Genomic DNA, 17,052 nt, shown 5'->3' on the forward strand with positions numbered 1-17,052 from the left:
ATTGTGATGATGGACAGCCTTTATAAAGTGCTCATTTTAGCATTTTATGAATTGATTTTAGGATTTGTGTTTTGCTATTTTTTATGTTTTACACATTTCTGACTCCCTTATTGAATAATGTAAAGTATATTTAATAGCAGACGGCCATAAACGATGTCTCACTGCCTCATACATCTTAAATACTGACCAAGCCACGCCCCTTTTGTATTCTCCACCAAACTGCTGTTCGGGATCCCGCCTCTTCCATTTGATTGACAGCTGGAGGACCTGTACTATACCATAGAGACTTTCTTTCAGCCAATGAACAACTGGCGTAGGCATGTTCACAGTTAGGTTGTTGTATGTTGCTACCATGGAGTTGTAGTGTATCCGACTTTTGTATGTAACATTGTGTCAGTTACAGTTCATTCGCTGCTGCCACTCCGGCCCGTACACCCGCGGGCACAGGGTGCTTCATTCCCCGAGCGAGAACAACTGAGGAGGTTGGTACAAATTATTTTTATCATCATCACGAACTAATACTTGCACATCGACGGTCATACACCCAGAAATGTCAGGGCAGAGGGAGATCACAATATCAAATAGCACCCTGCAACTTGGCAAACCCTGGCATCTGAAGCAGAGAAGCCAGACAGGACATAGTATGGCACCAGTGCCATGGGTGTGAGCCTTGCACACACTGAGCAACTGCTAGTTGAGTCTCACACACTAGACAGAAGCTGGTACATCTAGTCAGCTAGTTGAGTCTCACACACTAGACAGAAGCTGGTACATCTAGTCACAATGGACACAAGCTAGCACTTCCACGCAGAGTGCTGAGCTTTTATCACACTGGGCACAATCTTGCACCTCCACAAAGGAGGCTGAGCCTCTCATACACCTAGCATTGCCAGGTACCTTTCCACAGGAGAGTGAGCTTTGGGCACAGCCTTGAACCTCTAGCCAGAAGACTGAGCCTATCACTATCACACACTGGTCACAGCCTGGCTCCTCCACCCTGGGGGCTGAGGATTTCACACATCATCATTTATTTATATAGCGCTAATTCGTCAGCGCTGTACAGAAACTCACTCACATCAGTCCCTGCCCCATTGGAGCTTACAGTCTAAATTCCCTAACACAGACTCACACAAACTTGGGTTAATTTGACAGCTGCCAATTAACCTTCCAGTATGTTTTTGGAGTGTGGGAGGAAATCGGAGCACCCGAAGGAAACCCGCGCAAATATGGGGGAACATACAAACTCCACACAGATAAGGCCATGGTCGGGATTTGAACTCATGACTCCAGTGCTGTGAGGCAGAAGTGCTAACCACTAAGCCACCGTGCTACTCACACACTGGGTATAGCCTAGTACCGCTCACCAGGAGATTGTGTCATAGCACATAGCCTGTTACCTCTCACCAAGTGCATGCACGTACTGGGCTTACTCTGGTAATTTTTATCAGGAGGCTGAGCTTCTTGCACACTTGGCATAAACCTGGTATCGGTTCTCACACTGAGTATAGCCTGGTACTTCTTCCCAGGAGGCTGAGCATCACACACACTGGGTATAGCTTGGTACTTCTTCCCTGCATCAAACACACTGGGCATAGCCTGCTATTTCTTCCCTGCTCAGGGTTTCACACACTGGGTATAGTTATGTACCTCTTCCCAGGAGGCTGAGCCTCTCCCATACTTGAGCATATACTGATACTTCTTTCCAAGAGGCTAAGCCTTTCACACACTGGGCACAAACTTCTATGTGTACTCTGGAGGCTGAGCCTCACATACTAGGCCCACAGCATGGCACCTCTTCATGTGGCTTTTGCTCCATCTCCCTTATGTATAGTATAAAGACTGCTAGACCTTTGTCCCTTTATTGTGGCATGGACTGATTAAGATTTCCATACTTCTGGATTTATGTGCACTTCTCATATTACTGAAACATGTAAACAGGTAAGCACAGTTACAGCTTTTCACATCGCTTGTGTCCTGATTTTTTTCAGGACAGTGGTCCCCTTTTTCACCAAAAGTCTTTAAGACACAAAATTATATTCTTAAAATTTAACAGTCTAATGAATAAAATTGGATAGGTTGGAATTGGCTTCTATCATCATCATCAACATTTATTTATATAGCGCCAGCAAATTCCGTAGCGCTTTACAATTGGGAACAAACATTAATAAAACAATACTGGGTAATACATACAGACAGAGAGGTAAGAGAACCCTGCTCGCAAGCTTACAATCTATAGGATAACTGTTTAGCTTATTTTGAACCTGAAAACAAGTATGTGCTTTATGGCCAGAGCAAACATTAGATCAAATGGATGTCTCACTTTTTCATTTCAAAATTATGGGAGCCCTACATAAGAGTTGGTGGGTAATCTGTGAACAAATGTTAGCTACATATTTATCCAATACTCAGTGCTTTTTTTGTAAGAAAAAATGTGCCGTAACTCACATCATGTAGTCAATCACTATACACACACCCACACTCGTCAGTTGTGTAACGAAACATAACGGTCACCGCCCGCAGTGAGCACTCAGCGCACGACCGCACGACCACACGACCAATCACAAGCTGAGCAGCGCCACAAGCCGACCATTGCCATCACAACCAGTTCGGACGAAGCACGTATGCATCACACTCGACACACAAACAAGTCCGCGTGCACCGTTTTAATGTTTTTGCCACGTTACTCTTAAAACTTGGAAAATCCGTTGAAAAAAGGTGCCCGAACTCTGTTCCGGTGAGTTCTATGACATATAAAGCACTGCCAATACTCAAGACAGAGGTGTAAAATGCAGAAAATACATGTAATTTGTCACATGCGCCCTTTCTTTAGTCTTCTCTTGTCTTACATTGTGTTTACATTGCATAAGATACAACAAAATGCGACCATTTCATATGCGTGAAAGAGATTTGTCACATGTAACAGGTCTAATAAGACAAAGTTGTATCACAATACAAATACATGACCGTTTGCAAGACAGCTGCATGTGGAGCAGGTCCCATTGGTTGATGACATTTGTTATACAGCATCATGCAGTAAAAATAAAATATCACATTATACATAATAATTTATAGTCGTATGTTAGATAGCACATCATTTCCTCAAATAACATAAATAATAAAATATGTATTTGTCAAAATGTTGCAAGGAATAACAACAGATGATCATACCATTAATTATAACCTTAATTGCACACATGGTACTTTTCTACCTTAAAGGTGTTTAAAGCACTGTTGTGGTCATAAACCTCTAGTTGTTTTGAGAGCTGGCAAATGTTAAAAGTTTTGCCAGATTTTCATGTTATGTCATGAAAGGTAATGTGCAATTTAGAAGCATTGTAATAGAAGTATAATTATAATATTGATATTAAAATGATTCACAAGGCTAAATTGTTTCAGATCTTATAGGTTACATTTAGAACCCTAAAGGGGTTGTCGTTGTTGGTAAAAGTTTACATTCCACAATCCCAGGAGTGAATGGACAATTGAACTTATATAAACACTGTTTCAAGCCATGTGACCCTTTACTACATCATTGGGCAGCTGTTATGTCTTAAAACTTCTGCTACCCTCATATAGTCCTTGGTTATTTATTGGGAGTTTGACGAATATATTTTTTGCAATTTAACAGCAACCTGTAAACTGCATTGTGCCTGTGTCTTTAAATTTCTCTTTGTTTAATTTCTAGGAGGTAACATTTATGTCTGTAGAGGATTAAGAAATAAATGCACAAAAATATATACTCCCATTCTCCTTTCTAAAATGCTACCTATTGTTGAAAGGAAACTATTCCTGTTGATGAAAGTGTTAGAGGAGTATTCTTTTTGTGTAATGTTTGAAGAAGTCTTTGATGAAACAGATGGTTATGTAACTGTGGTGTATGGTCAGTAATACTTTTTGTGTAGTGCCAATGTTACTATTAGCCTGCTATCTATCCTCAGTAATAGATTTGTAGCTGTGAGCTTTTCATATCTTTTTGTCACCAGCTAATATTATTTCAGACCCAAGTAGGCCATGTGCATATTATGTAGTGAACAGTGTTTTAAAATGTATTGTTCATGCACTTGTTCCAGGGTGTATTGTTTCCTAGGTTATTAAAACCTTAGTTACATGGTTTGTATGTTGAATCTCTATTTTAGTCTTTTAATTCTATGTTGTCTGTGTTTATGATCATGTTCTTAATGGACTAGTTGGTTGGTCTGCTTCCTTTTGTGTCCTTTTGCAGTGGAGAGGAATATGACTTGTTTGTAAAGATATGCATTCACTGCTGTCAAAAGAACTATCATACCCATAGTTGGGTCTTTGAAATATCAAACAATGTTTTGTCTAGTAGAATTCTAAACAAAAATCCTGTCAGCGGAGACAGATAACATCACATAAGTCCCTGTTTTATGTCTGTGTGTGTATATATGTATGTATGTGTGTGTATGTGTGAATATATATATATTTTATTATAATACATTTTACAGTGGTTAAAAATGTAACTGAAATAGATGATTGCAAAGGAGAGTAGTGTCACACTAATCATAGATGAAGACTACTTACTGATATCAGCGCTGCTGAAACTGGAGACGCGGAGTCTAACGTGCCCCTGGTCTTCAACAGGGACCAGGAGAAAGTTTGCATTTAGCTGTGACGGACGTGCAGGACGCAGTTCTCCAGTACAGCCACGAGTGAAGCAAAAACAAAATGGTTAGGCAATCTGGGTCAGAACTGAACAGGCAGAAACCATACCAAATCAGGATCTGAGGGGAGCATCTAGGACAGGCCAAAGGTTAGGTCTAACGAAGATAATAGAGATAATTCTCCAATGGCGGTGAGAGTCATTTTACCGATACTGGAAACGCTGACAGTTACTATACTGACCAAAAAATACCGATCATTACATGTCCTACAATTAATAAATCTCGACTGACCTTAAAAATGACAAGTAACGTAACAGATGGTGTTGTGGAACAATCCGAAGAGAAGAAATCGTGATACGTCATTTTAAAAGCGCTAATAGGACAGTCGCCATTTTAAAGTGCAATACTGTGTCCTGCCGATTAATTAATTTAAAAGCGCTAATAGAACAATCACCATTGGAAGTGATATGTAATGATTGGTATTTTTTGGTCGGTGTAGTAAATGTCAGCATTTCCACTATCACAATTCCGTACCCAACCCATCCAATGGATGGTCAGAGGGTAGCTGAAGTCAGAACCAAAAGCAAGAGGGTAATCTCCACACTGGAACGCTGGAGCACTGGTTGGGACAAATACTTTGGCAGCCTAAGGGTGCCAGAGGCTTCCTTAAATAGAGAGGGGCCACTGCTAATTACCATACTTCCGGCTGGCCAGCCGGAAGTATGGCATCTGGATGCCAAGAAATCAGAAGCAGGAGGAGAAGCATCAGGCGTCCGTCCTGAAGTGGATGCAGAGGGACGGCGCCTGACAAGTACCTTACACACTAGTGTAGGATGTTTAATATATAAAGTCCTTTAAATTTGCCCTGTATGTAACAAATTTACCTCCGCACACAATCTCTTCCTCTCAAACAACCTCAACCTTCTGGCAATAACGGATACCTGGCTTACACAATCAGACACTGCCTCACCTGCAGTCCTTTCACATGGTGGGCTCTATTTCGCCAACACCCCCAGACCTGGAGACCGGCAAGGAGGTGGGGTTGGACTACTTCTTTCCCCACATTGCACATTCACAGTGTACCATCACTTTGAAGTACATGCTACTCAAATTTGTAAGAAATTCTCTATGCATGGTGCTGTGGTGTGTCGCCCCCCTGAAGCGCACAAACAATTTCTTGAGATGAGAATTTCTCTGCATGGTTCACTTCTTAGCTTCTGACATCCCCATCATCATCTTGGATGATTTGAACATACCCATTGCTAATCCACATTCCATTGCTGCTTCCAAACTACTCTCTCTAACCTCCTACCTTGACCTCTCCCTGTGGGTTGTATCCTTTACTCATTGAGATGTCCATTGCCTTGATCTTGTTTTCTCTAGACTATGTTCAGTTTCCAATTTCCTTAACACACCTTTATACTTCTCAGATCATCACCTTATCATCATTTATTTATATAGCGCCAACATATTCCATAGCGCTTTACCTTATCGTCTTCATGCTGACCCCCATTATTTTAACCTCTCTGCTGTCAAACTCAAGCCTCCTCGTACCCGCAGAAACCTTAACTCTATTCATTTCTACAGTTTTCCACCTCTCTTCAACACCTTCTCTCCCCAATAGCTACATTATCCTCACCTGATATGGCAGTACCTCACCATAATCTAGCAACAGCCCTTGATCAAGTGGCTCCTTCAAATATTCATACTTCATGTCGACTTCGATGTCAGCCATGGCACACTAAAGTAACACAAAATCTTCCAAAACTTTCCCGTAAAGCAGAACTTCACTGGCGTAAATCTCGTACCTCTAATGATTTCATGACATATTCTTCTATCTACCTCTCCTATTGAAATGCTGTGGATACTGCAAAACAAACATACTACCAATGTCTCATCTATGCTCAGGCTTGTAATCCCAAATGCCCTCTCTCCATTAGATATCACAAGTGAAAATGAAATATCTACTCTCTTCTTATCTTCCTACTCTACCTCCTGACCTCTTGATCCTATACCCTCATAAATTGGTAGATTCCTGTCTCGTGTGCTCATTCCAATTCTAACTAAAATCTGTAACCTCAGTGATTACTCTAATTCTGAAAAAAAAATGTTTTGACCCAAACACTCTTTCAAATTACCATCCCATCTCTCAGTTCTCATGCCCCTCCAAACTTCTAGAGCAGGCCTGTCCAACCTGCGGCCCTCCAGATGTTGTGAAACTACAAGTCCCAGCATGCACTTCCAGCTATCAACAGGTTGTCTACTGGCAAAGCATGCTGGGGTTTGTAGTTCCATAACACCTGGAGGGCCGCAGGTTGGACAGGCCTGTTCTAGAGAGACTTGCCTACACTAGCCTCACATGCTTCTTTTCTGCATGGATCCTCTTCAGTCAGGCTTGCGCTCTCAACACTCCATAGAAACTATGTTGACTAAGGTTGTCAGTGACTTGATCACTGCTAAAACCAAAGGCTATTACTCTCTGCTAATTCTCCTGGTTCTCTCTACTGCATTTGACACACTGTTGACCACTCTCTTCTTATACAAACATTACAATCCCTAGGTTTTCAAGACATTGTCCTATCCTATCCTGGTTTTCATCCTACTTTTCTACTCACTTTTTTAGTGTTTAATTTCTCTGGATCCAACTCTGCTTCACTTCTCTTATCGTTTGGAGTACCACAAGACTCGGTACTAGGTCCTCTGCTGTTCTCTATATATACCACTTCTCTTAGAAAACTAATAAGCCCCTTTGGATTTCAGTATCATCTCTCTGCGGATGATTCCCAAATTTTTCTATCCTCTCCTGATCCCTCACCATCTGTATTGTCCCGCGTTACTGCTGTCTTTCTGCCATTTCATCTTGGATGTTCTCTCATCAACTCAAACTTATTATTTCAAAAACAGAGTTAATAATATTCTCATCTGCCAACAGGAGTTACCTTCCTCACATTTCTATTTCTGTTTACATGACCTTAAATCCCAACCAGCAAGCTCGCTGCCTGGGTGACTCAGAACTATCGTTTGTTCCCCACATAGACTCTATATCTAAATCATGTTACATACATCGAAAAATGAATACGCACATATCTTACACAAGACACTGCAAAAACTCTCCTAAACAGACTCTCACCCCTACGATCTATTTTGCATGTAGCGGCTTTGCAAATCGTACTTCTTCTGCTGAGCCACTCCTCTGTCAGTCTCTACATTGGTTGCTTATTTTTTACCGAATCCAATATAAAATACTTCTACATACCTACAAAGCCATCAACAGAACTGCTCCTACATACATCTACTCACTTGTCTCAAAATATCTCCCAACTCGACAACTCTATTCTGCACAAGATCTGCATCTCTCTCCAACTCTCATTTCATCCTCATATTCCTGTTTACAGGACTTTTTTTGAGCTGCACCCACTCTGTTAATTTCCCTCCTTCACACAATAAGACTTTCTTCTGGTCTACAAACCTTCAACGTTCTCTGAAAACCTACCTCTTCAGGCAAGCTTATAATATTCCTTAAGCACCCTCTTAACTTCACTAGGTTAACCTATTATCACCCTTTACACAGTTCACACAAGACTACAACACTGACCCCTGACCAACATTGCTGTGTGACCGGATCATATAGCATACTAAGCACTTTTTACCTTTGCAATCTGGCTGGACCGAAATGCAATATCATCATCAACATTTATTTATATAGAGCCAGCAAATTCCGTAGCGCTTTATAATTGGGAACAAACATTAATAAGACAATACTGGGTAATACAGACAGAAAGGTAAGATGTAGATTTAACCTCATGTTTCTGACCCCAGTGACCCATATATTGTAAGCTTGTGAGCGGGGCCTTTTCACCTTTGTCTGTTTGAACCTAGTATTGTTTATTTCTGTATTTGTCCCCAATTGTAATGCACTATGGAATTTTCTAGTGCTATATAAATAAATGTTGATGATGATATGTAAATATTTGCAGTTAGGACCATTTGCAACTACAAATATGAAACATTGTATTCAGAAATGATCATCTACTATGTTAGGTTTAGTGGCCATATAGTATGACAGATTTGCGAGCAGTCATATGGAATTTGTCCAGTTTTCTGTCTGACAATCTTTTGTATGCACAACATGCTTTCAGCCATCCTAGACACTGATTACTGATGGGCAGGCTGGTGTGCATAGAAAAATACCTCCCCCACAAAGCTCCATCTCAAAAACATTTAGTTCTGAAACTTTTGGTAAAATTTTGAGATAAGTTGAGCTTGTGCTGCACAAGCTACAAAATGCTAGCATGTGAGACAAGAAACCAGGAACGTATATAAATTATAATGGGCAGGGGAAGTGATAAAACACTGGAGGGGCCTGAGTCATTAAGGCATACTGAACGCATTCTAGTACTCTCGAAGTCAACAAGGAACGGATCTAAAGATACATGTGGTGTTGACTACGGGTGTAGGTTTACTTTGCTCTACTGGACCAGACACTGCAGGATATGTACAATACCTATGTGGAATATAAAATCTCTAAAGAACCCACAGAAAAAAATTATTAAGCAATTAATGTTACCTGTCAATAATATAGGAAGTTATGATTATAAATTTTAAAATAATTCTTGTTTTCTTTTTATATTTTATTTTCCCTTGGAAAAACATTTATTAGGCAGTCTTTAATGTCTCCTGTACATAAAATATATATTTATAGTTGCTCCTGGTATTGACAAACCATAAACATGTGTGCGTTCCTGGAAAGAGTTTGCTTAGACACCATCTTAGGAACTGGAGTTCAAATACACCTACAACTTATTGGAAAATGATTATCCACCATTTGGGTTTTTACAGGGTTTGATCACAAATACATACTCCATACTTGCCTGCTCTCCCGGAATTTCGGGGAGTCCTCCCGGAAGAGTAGGCAAACCTCCCGGACCCTGTAAAATGCCGAAATTCATGGCTGTCACGGGCACTAGGAGTTGCTTACCCGAGTTTCACCAGATGGAACTCTGTTAGAGAGGCGGGGTTATGGCACGCACCTCAAAGCAGGCAGGTGAATGATTGGAGCGACACAACAGCAGGAGAGTAGAAATAGTCTGAGGAAGTCAGCGACTTGCAGCTATGGTTAGAGGAAAGTTAACGACTTGGAGCAGTAAACTGGAGGCTGAAGATAATGTAGACACGAGGAGTGGACGTGGATAGGTGATGGTAGGTAGAGGAGGAGTCAGTGGTCTGCGTACAGCAAGTTGTACCACTGCAGTGATGGGAAGAAGAGTACTGGTGCAGGTAGGAAGCAGGGTAGTCGGTGGTCTGCGTTCAGCAAGTTGTATCACCGCTATGGTGAGGAGTCTGGTCCAGGTGTAGGTAGGTAATAGGAGAGTCAGTGGTCTGCGTATAGCAAGTTGTACCACCGCTGTGATAGGAGGACTTGTCCTGGTGCGGGTAGGTAGCAGGGAAGTCAGTGGTCTGCGTGCAGCAAGTTGTACCACTGCTGTGAGAAGGAATGAGGACTTGTCCAGGTGCAGGAGAGTGAAGTTGAAAGGCAAACTGTGGCTGTATGGAAACAGCGCGAGTAGAGCAATGTCTTGTGAGGCAGAGATGAAAGGTACAATGAATAGTCTGTATGGAGTAGATGCCTTGCAGGGAGGAGACGCTGGTCACAGCAGATATGCACAATAACGCTAAGTAGTAGCGTGAGGAGATATCGTAGCTTGAGTGAAAGCTTGTCCTAAATGAAGCAATGCAGTAACACAGTCTATATGGGTACTTGTACCCTGTGCAGTAAACAACAATGGATACAACTGGTATGCGAGCAATAGGCAATAGTCAGTAGAGCATACCCAGTTGTGTAGATCCGGAATCAGCTGAGAAGTGAAGCGTTGTAGCGGTATGGGAACCGCCGCTGAGTTGAGCAGGGAGCAGCGTGGAAGCTGAAGCACGAGTAGAGCTGGAAGCAGTTTGGAAACTGCACACAGGAGTAGAGCTGGAAGCAGTTTGGAAACTGCACACAGGAGTAGAGCTGGAAGCAGTTTGGAAACTGCACACAGGAGTAGAGCTGGAAGCAGTTTGGAAACTGAACACAGGAGTAGAGCTGGAAGCAGTTTGGAAACTGCACACAGGAGTAGAGCTGGAAGCAGTTTGGAAACTGCACACAGGAGTAGAGCTGGAAGCAGTTTGGAAACTGCACACACCTATAGAAGTTCACTGGGAGTGAGACTTCAAGATCAGGCCACTACCTAAGGCTGCAGGTGCCTTAACTAGGGAGGGGTGATTGATCCATCAATCACATTAGTGGTCAGTTGTAGTTGTTAAAGGGACCTGCGCATGCCCAGTGCGACAGGATGGCGGACGGCCGCGGTTCCACACAGGTGTGAGCGGGAAAGATGGAGAACCACGTACCAGAGTGGAGGCACTCACACTCTGGTGAGTGACGATGGCATTGATTAGCGGGCGAGGGGGGGGGGCTTAATCGCCCCACTATTCAATGTCGTGAATTTTTGTATTTTATGGTAGGGGTTGGGCTATAGTATAGTGACGTAATGACGTTGGCGAGCCCCCTCCTACCCTCTGTCACATGATCTGTACTCCGATCTCCCGGAGTACAGATTTAAAAAGTAGGCAAGTATGACATACTCCTAATTGAGGGAGAAATTTGCCACAATGTCCATCCCTACACTAGAAAACTAGTGTTAAAGTTGAATCAAACCTGTTCATGTAAGAGGCATTCGTCTATACCTGTAAGATTCACAATTTGCTGATTGAGAGACAGAGATGGAGCATCTTTCATTATTTTGGTTCTAAAAAAAATGGGTAACTTAACTTTATTACAGTGTGCCTCTATTACTGAGTTATATCCGGTCATTCCACATAAAATCAACAAAGGGTTTCACACTGAGTCAGATTGTAATGAAATTTGGTATAATAAATGCTGCCATGGGTGTAAAGAAAACCCCCAAATCTTAGGCTGATATGTACACTGGTTTTGATGTTATATGCCTTTTAAAGCAGCAACTTTGTTATGATAATTTAGCTTTTAATGATTTTTTTCAAATTGCATTTGTAGCTACCCTCATTGAACTAGAGGGTTGGGCAATGTCTCATTTTAAATCTATTTTTATAGGATTTCATATGATATATAACATAGCAATATGTTTTTTAATAAAAAAATAAATTTAAATTTTCAAAATAAAAATGTTTGATTTCCTCAAAAAGCCATATTTTTGAATGCCTCGCCGTGACCATTAAAATAGATGGGGGACTGAATACTAATTTATGAAGGGAGATAGAAGCTTTATGTAGGATTTGCCATCCTGTAATGCGAACTCAATATTGCTTCATTGCCAAGTAGCTCAGTTAGACAGAGAACTTGTAATTATTATATTCAAACCATCTCTTATACTCCTAGCATTAGCAATGTCTCTTTTGGCTCGTATACTCTCCCAAGTGAATTTCAGCCTAAACCCTATGTATTACCACCAGTCAAAAAATACAGTTGATGTTTTGAATTTAACAACAATCTTGGACTAATTAGGTGGTTTAGACATCTCTATTTGTGTTAATATGTCGGTCATAGCCTAAGGACTTTACAGATATATATTAAGAAGCTACATATTGTTTATTATACAAAATAATATATTGACCAATCATGAACACAGCGCGGCTTGGTGGTATATCTTCCATGTTATGCCTATTCTTTTATCAGTCTATCTCTTTTTAACACTTATTTTTAATATTTCACTACAAGTTATAATCGGGCTAATTCTTGGGAACATTACACTTATAATTATTTTAATTGATTTAATAAAGTTTATGTTTTAATATGAAACTAACTATTATCAATCACAGAGTGCCCCAATAAAACATGCTCTTCTTTCTCTGCACTTTTTGTTGTTCATACTAATTATACATGCATTGGGTGCACCACCCGAGATCTGATACTACTATATGATGAGTAGATAAAATTTAGATCAGTAATGTGAATACCTTGTTTGTGGTAATTATTTTCAGTATTCATTTGAGTAACCAACATGTCCTTTTTATTCTAAATGCACAGGAGGTCATTACTGTTCTTTCTGAGTGGCCTTTTGTCCACTGTTTGAACATTGTAAACTAGCACTAGTAAATGACGCAACTCTCTTTTTGCTGCTGTTAATGGGGTAGCTGGCGGCAGCTGTACAATATACATGCATTTGTCAAACAATATTTTACATCCGCCACCTGCTTCTATTAACCCCTTAACAACAGCAATAAGAGAGTAGCGTCACAGAGTGACGTAATTTCCTCGTGCCGGGATCTTCACTGATCGCAATACTTTCATGTCAGTTTGGCAAACAGTAGGAATTCTGAGTAGGAAATGACAGCATCACCTTCAAGTAGTCAGGGTAAGTCTTGTCAAGTGTTCCGGTCATCGGGAAAGGGTACCCAACCCTTTACCCCCTGCTAGGCTGTGTCCAAAACTGTATAAAACAGCACTAGATGGTACTGAAATGTATCATTATTGATCCATTTGACTTTCTGATCACTGGTACCTTCAACTAGTGTGAACTGCCCTTGTCAGGACAATGGAGCTAATACACATCACTTGCTTCAAGATCCTGCATTAACAACTTATTCCCTGCTGTATTACCTGTGACCTACAGATTAGACCCAAATCTAATGCATTTCGCTCTGTTTTGAGGTTTGCACTCAGCTTTCCAGTACCATCGCTCTGCCCGCTACCCATCAGCTCTGGCCAGTGTGATAGGCCAGTGGGGATCCATCCACAGCAGTCCTGATCTATAGAAAGAGGTCAGGGATACCAGCCTAAGTGCACCAACAAGGGGGTACACTAGCAGCGACAGTTACCCAGAGGGAATGCGGTTCTGGATTCCGTTAAGGAGTCCAGTGATGGCAGCATTGTAAGCCTCTCCTGCTACGGAGAGGACGCAATTGGAATTAATAAAGGGAACAGTGGCAAAGTAAGCCCAGCCGGTTCCCAGCAACAACAGACAGGGTGGCATAGGTGGTCCATCCTGTCACACACATCAATTGTGTTGGATAGGCCCGTCTTTTTACATTTCCCTGGATCACTACAAGTGGTCAGGTTAAGTTTGGGTGGTGTGACTGGATCACATATAAACAACTTATGGTATAAATTTATTTAAAGTAAATAGCGCAGGGCGCATATTTATATAAATTGCCAATGCGCTTATTTTTAATATTGTGTATATTTTGTGTAAGGGAAATCTTTAATTTCTGAGACTATGGTAGAAAATTAGTTTTTTCTCTTTAACCTTTCTAAAGCAAATGCCTTTTCTGATGTATATATCTGATACAATGAGTATTTATTTACGAAGCCTTTGTGTATTGTGATGTGAGGAAATGGCTTGTTTTGAAGTTTGTACTTTTTCTTTTGGAATGAGTATTCGGCAGCTGTCTGAAGTATTCATGCCAGTTAGACCTTTTGACTTGCTATTGGGTCTCCTGCCTCTGAAATAAGATGCAGGATATCACAGCAAGGTTTTTAAGAATTTCATACAAGTGTAAATATTATTGGCTTTGCAATGCATGTAAATCCATGTTTGGTTAAACAGGTTATAGCCTGATGCTAAAAACTGTATAAAAGGCACTAGCTTGTATTGGAAACTTATTATTCAAATAAACATCTTGCTTCAAAGACCTGCTTGGAAACATCTTCAATATTGCTGTATTCCTGCGACCTGCAGATTAGACCCTAAATCTAATCCGTTCTCCGGCTGTTTCTGAGGTTGGACCCAGCTTTTCCGATACCACCGCTCTGCCTGCTACCCTACAGCTCTGGTCAGTGTGATAGGCCAGGGGGGATCCATCCACAGCTTCCCTGATCCATAGTAAGAGATCAGGAGTACCAGCCCATGAACACCAGTAACGGGGTACACTCGCAGCGTCATTTACCCAGAAGAAACCCGGTACTGGCTGCTGGTAAGAAGTCCAGTGGTGGCAGCACGTGTAAGCCTCTCCTACTGCGGCAAAAGGGCGCATTTGGTATAATGAAAGGGAATGGTGGCAAAGTTAGCCCAGCCGGTTCCCAGCAACAATAGACAGGGTGGCATAGGTGGTCCACCCTGTCACATGTGGCCTTTAATTAGTGAAGAAAAGCCACTTGGTCACTAATTTAAGCCCACCCAAATCTAACCTGACCCTGGACCATTTATGTTACATTTGAAAAAGTGATGTGTTTAATTATAGTGGAGTATCATACTGGGAGAATGTGTGCTGGGAGTAGGGAGGAATAGCAACTTGGTGAAGGGCTGCTGGGAGGGAGAGACACAACAGACTCGGAGCAATACTGTACTCACAAAAGGAAGCCTCAGTCACCCAACCAGGCAGAGAAGAGAAGGCACAGCCCATGAGGCTGCTGCTGATCTCCACGGATCGGAGGAGCTCGTCCAATCAGAGCTCAGCACATGCTCCTCTCATCCCTCAGCAGAGGCTTATGGGAATTATTTATCCAACTATGTGGCAGCCTAGTCCAAGCCTAGTTTGTTGTTTAAATTGGTTTTAAGCAGTGTTTGCACTTGTTTGTGTTTAAATAGGTTTAGAGAAGTAAAGAAGAATAAAGATGGAGTAAAGTGATGGGTACCTCAAGTTGCATTGTTTCAATCCATTTAAAAAGGCTACTCATACTTCTAATACGAAGGGGTTGAGAACTGTTTCAGAATAGATGCGTAAATTATTTTCTGAAATGCCAAAAGTTGTAAAAGTTTGTGCCAGCTGAAGAAAACAACTTGTGACTTTTCGATAAGAGCAATAGGGTCATTGTTCAGTTTCTCAAGATAATGTACTATCAGCTCCCACTTGCTGACATCAGAGGACATGTAACTGCTGTCGATGAAAACAAGTGGTGGCTCGCATTTATTCTGGAGAAAGATGAAAACATTGATGAAGTGAAAGTGACATTCCTCCATCCAGCTGGTCCATCCTCATCTTTTTCATACCCAAGGAAGCCAAAGATAATCTAACCACTTTGTCTGGTACCAACAATCATTCCACGGTCAAAGTCACATTGATCACATTTCTTTCCCTTCCGGTGTTTGATCTGAACAACAACTGAACCTCTTCACCATGTCTGTATTGTATTGAGTTGCTGGCACATGATTGGCTGACTAGATATTTGCATTAATTATTTACATTATTTATTTCTGTGGCACCAGATACAGAAGCAAGTAACAAATTGATGAGGTAATACGCATAAGTAGCACTGATGAGTGTGCGTAATGCTATGGGGACTTACACAGAATGCAGCAAAAGACATGACAGAACATATGAGGGAGTCAAACAGTAGACTGACATGGGACAATAGGTGGAGAGGACCCTGCCCATAAGTTATTACACTCTAGACAGGGGGGGGGGGGTGGTGGTAAGAAATAGTAGTACAGAATGGAAGAAAATGGAGATGACAGGCAAAGGAAGAGGAGGTGATGGATAAGATGGTCAGGAGGTAGTAGCATAGGCAAGCACAAAAATGAGAGTTTTGAGTGAGTGTTTGAAGGATTGAATGATGGGGGAGTCGAGTGAGGCGGGGTATGAGTACCAAAGATTGGGGGCAGCATGGCAGATGTCTGGAGGTAGGCATGGAGGAGGTAGTGAGAGGTAAATTGAGGCAGAGCTCAGAGGCTGAGCGGAGTGGCTGGGTAGGTATGTACTTCGAGGCAAGGTCAGAGTTGTAAGGGGGAGAAGTGTGAAATGGCTAGTGAGACAATGAAGGGATTTACGCAGGAGTAGCAGAAGAGGAGTGACGGGAGAGTAAGATCAGCCTAACTGCTGCTTTCTGGATGGATTGAAGGTCAGAAAAGTGAGAGACAGGAAGACCAGTGAGAAGTAGGTTGCAATAGTCGAGACAAGAAATGATGAGTGAATGGGCCAGGATTTTGGTTGCTTTCTGAGAGAGGAAGGGACAGATTTTCGTGCTGTTACGGAGGAGGAAGTGGCAGGATTTGGTGAGAGACTGGATATGATGGGTTGAGCTGAGGGCAGAGTTGAGGGTGAGTCCAAGGCAGGAAAGAGAGTTATGTTTTCAACCAAAAGCATAGGGCATAGCAGGAAAGATAGAATTGCGTGTCATCAGCATAGAGATGGTATTGAAGAACAAACGATTGAATAAGTTCACAGAGAGAGGTGGTGTAGAGAAAGAAGAGCAGAGGGCCAAGGACAGAGCCTTGTGGGACTCCAATAGAAAGAGAATAAGCAGGTGTGCAAGTGTACCTAATAAATAATATGCCTTGAAGTTTTTAACTAATCAAGTTGTGCTCCCACTTATTATAATTCATTAATAATTGCAGACGCCATACCATTGTGGATTTTAACGGCAGCTGCACCAATTATTTATTAGATTTGGCTTTATTAACAACTATTTTTACTAACTAGAAGTAGTTAATATAGGAGTTTTTTTGTAATTGCACCAAGATTTTTATATTGTGTG

General features: G+C 41.5%; 1 protein-coding gene across 5 annotated transcripts in view; it reads left to right on the forward strand.

Annotated features, from left to right (window-relative positions):
* Window positions 1–297: 297 nt before the first annotated feature.
* CEP131 (centrosomal protein 131) overlaps window positions 298–17,052 on the forward strand; it is a 105,694-nt gene continuing 88,939 nt past the window's right edge. For 4 of the 5 annotated variants that reach the window (XM_075216893.1, XM_075216895.1, XM_075216896.1 and 1 more), the window contains exon 1: window positions 298–482. The gene's annotated coding sequence lies outside the window, so the exon portion shown is untranslated. The remainder of the gene's footprint in view (window positions 483–17,052) is intronic. The other variant, XM_075216897.1, reaches the window with a different exon arrangement.

This window comes from Mixophyes fleayi, chromosome 6, assembly GCF_038048845.1.
Source record: "Mixophyes fleayi isolate aMixFle1 chromosome 6, aMixFle1.hap1, whole genome shotgun sequence".
Classification (NCBI taxonomy): Eukaryota; Metazoa; Chordata; class Amphibia; order Anura; family Limnodynastidae; genus Mixophyes; species Mixophyes fleayi.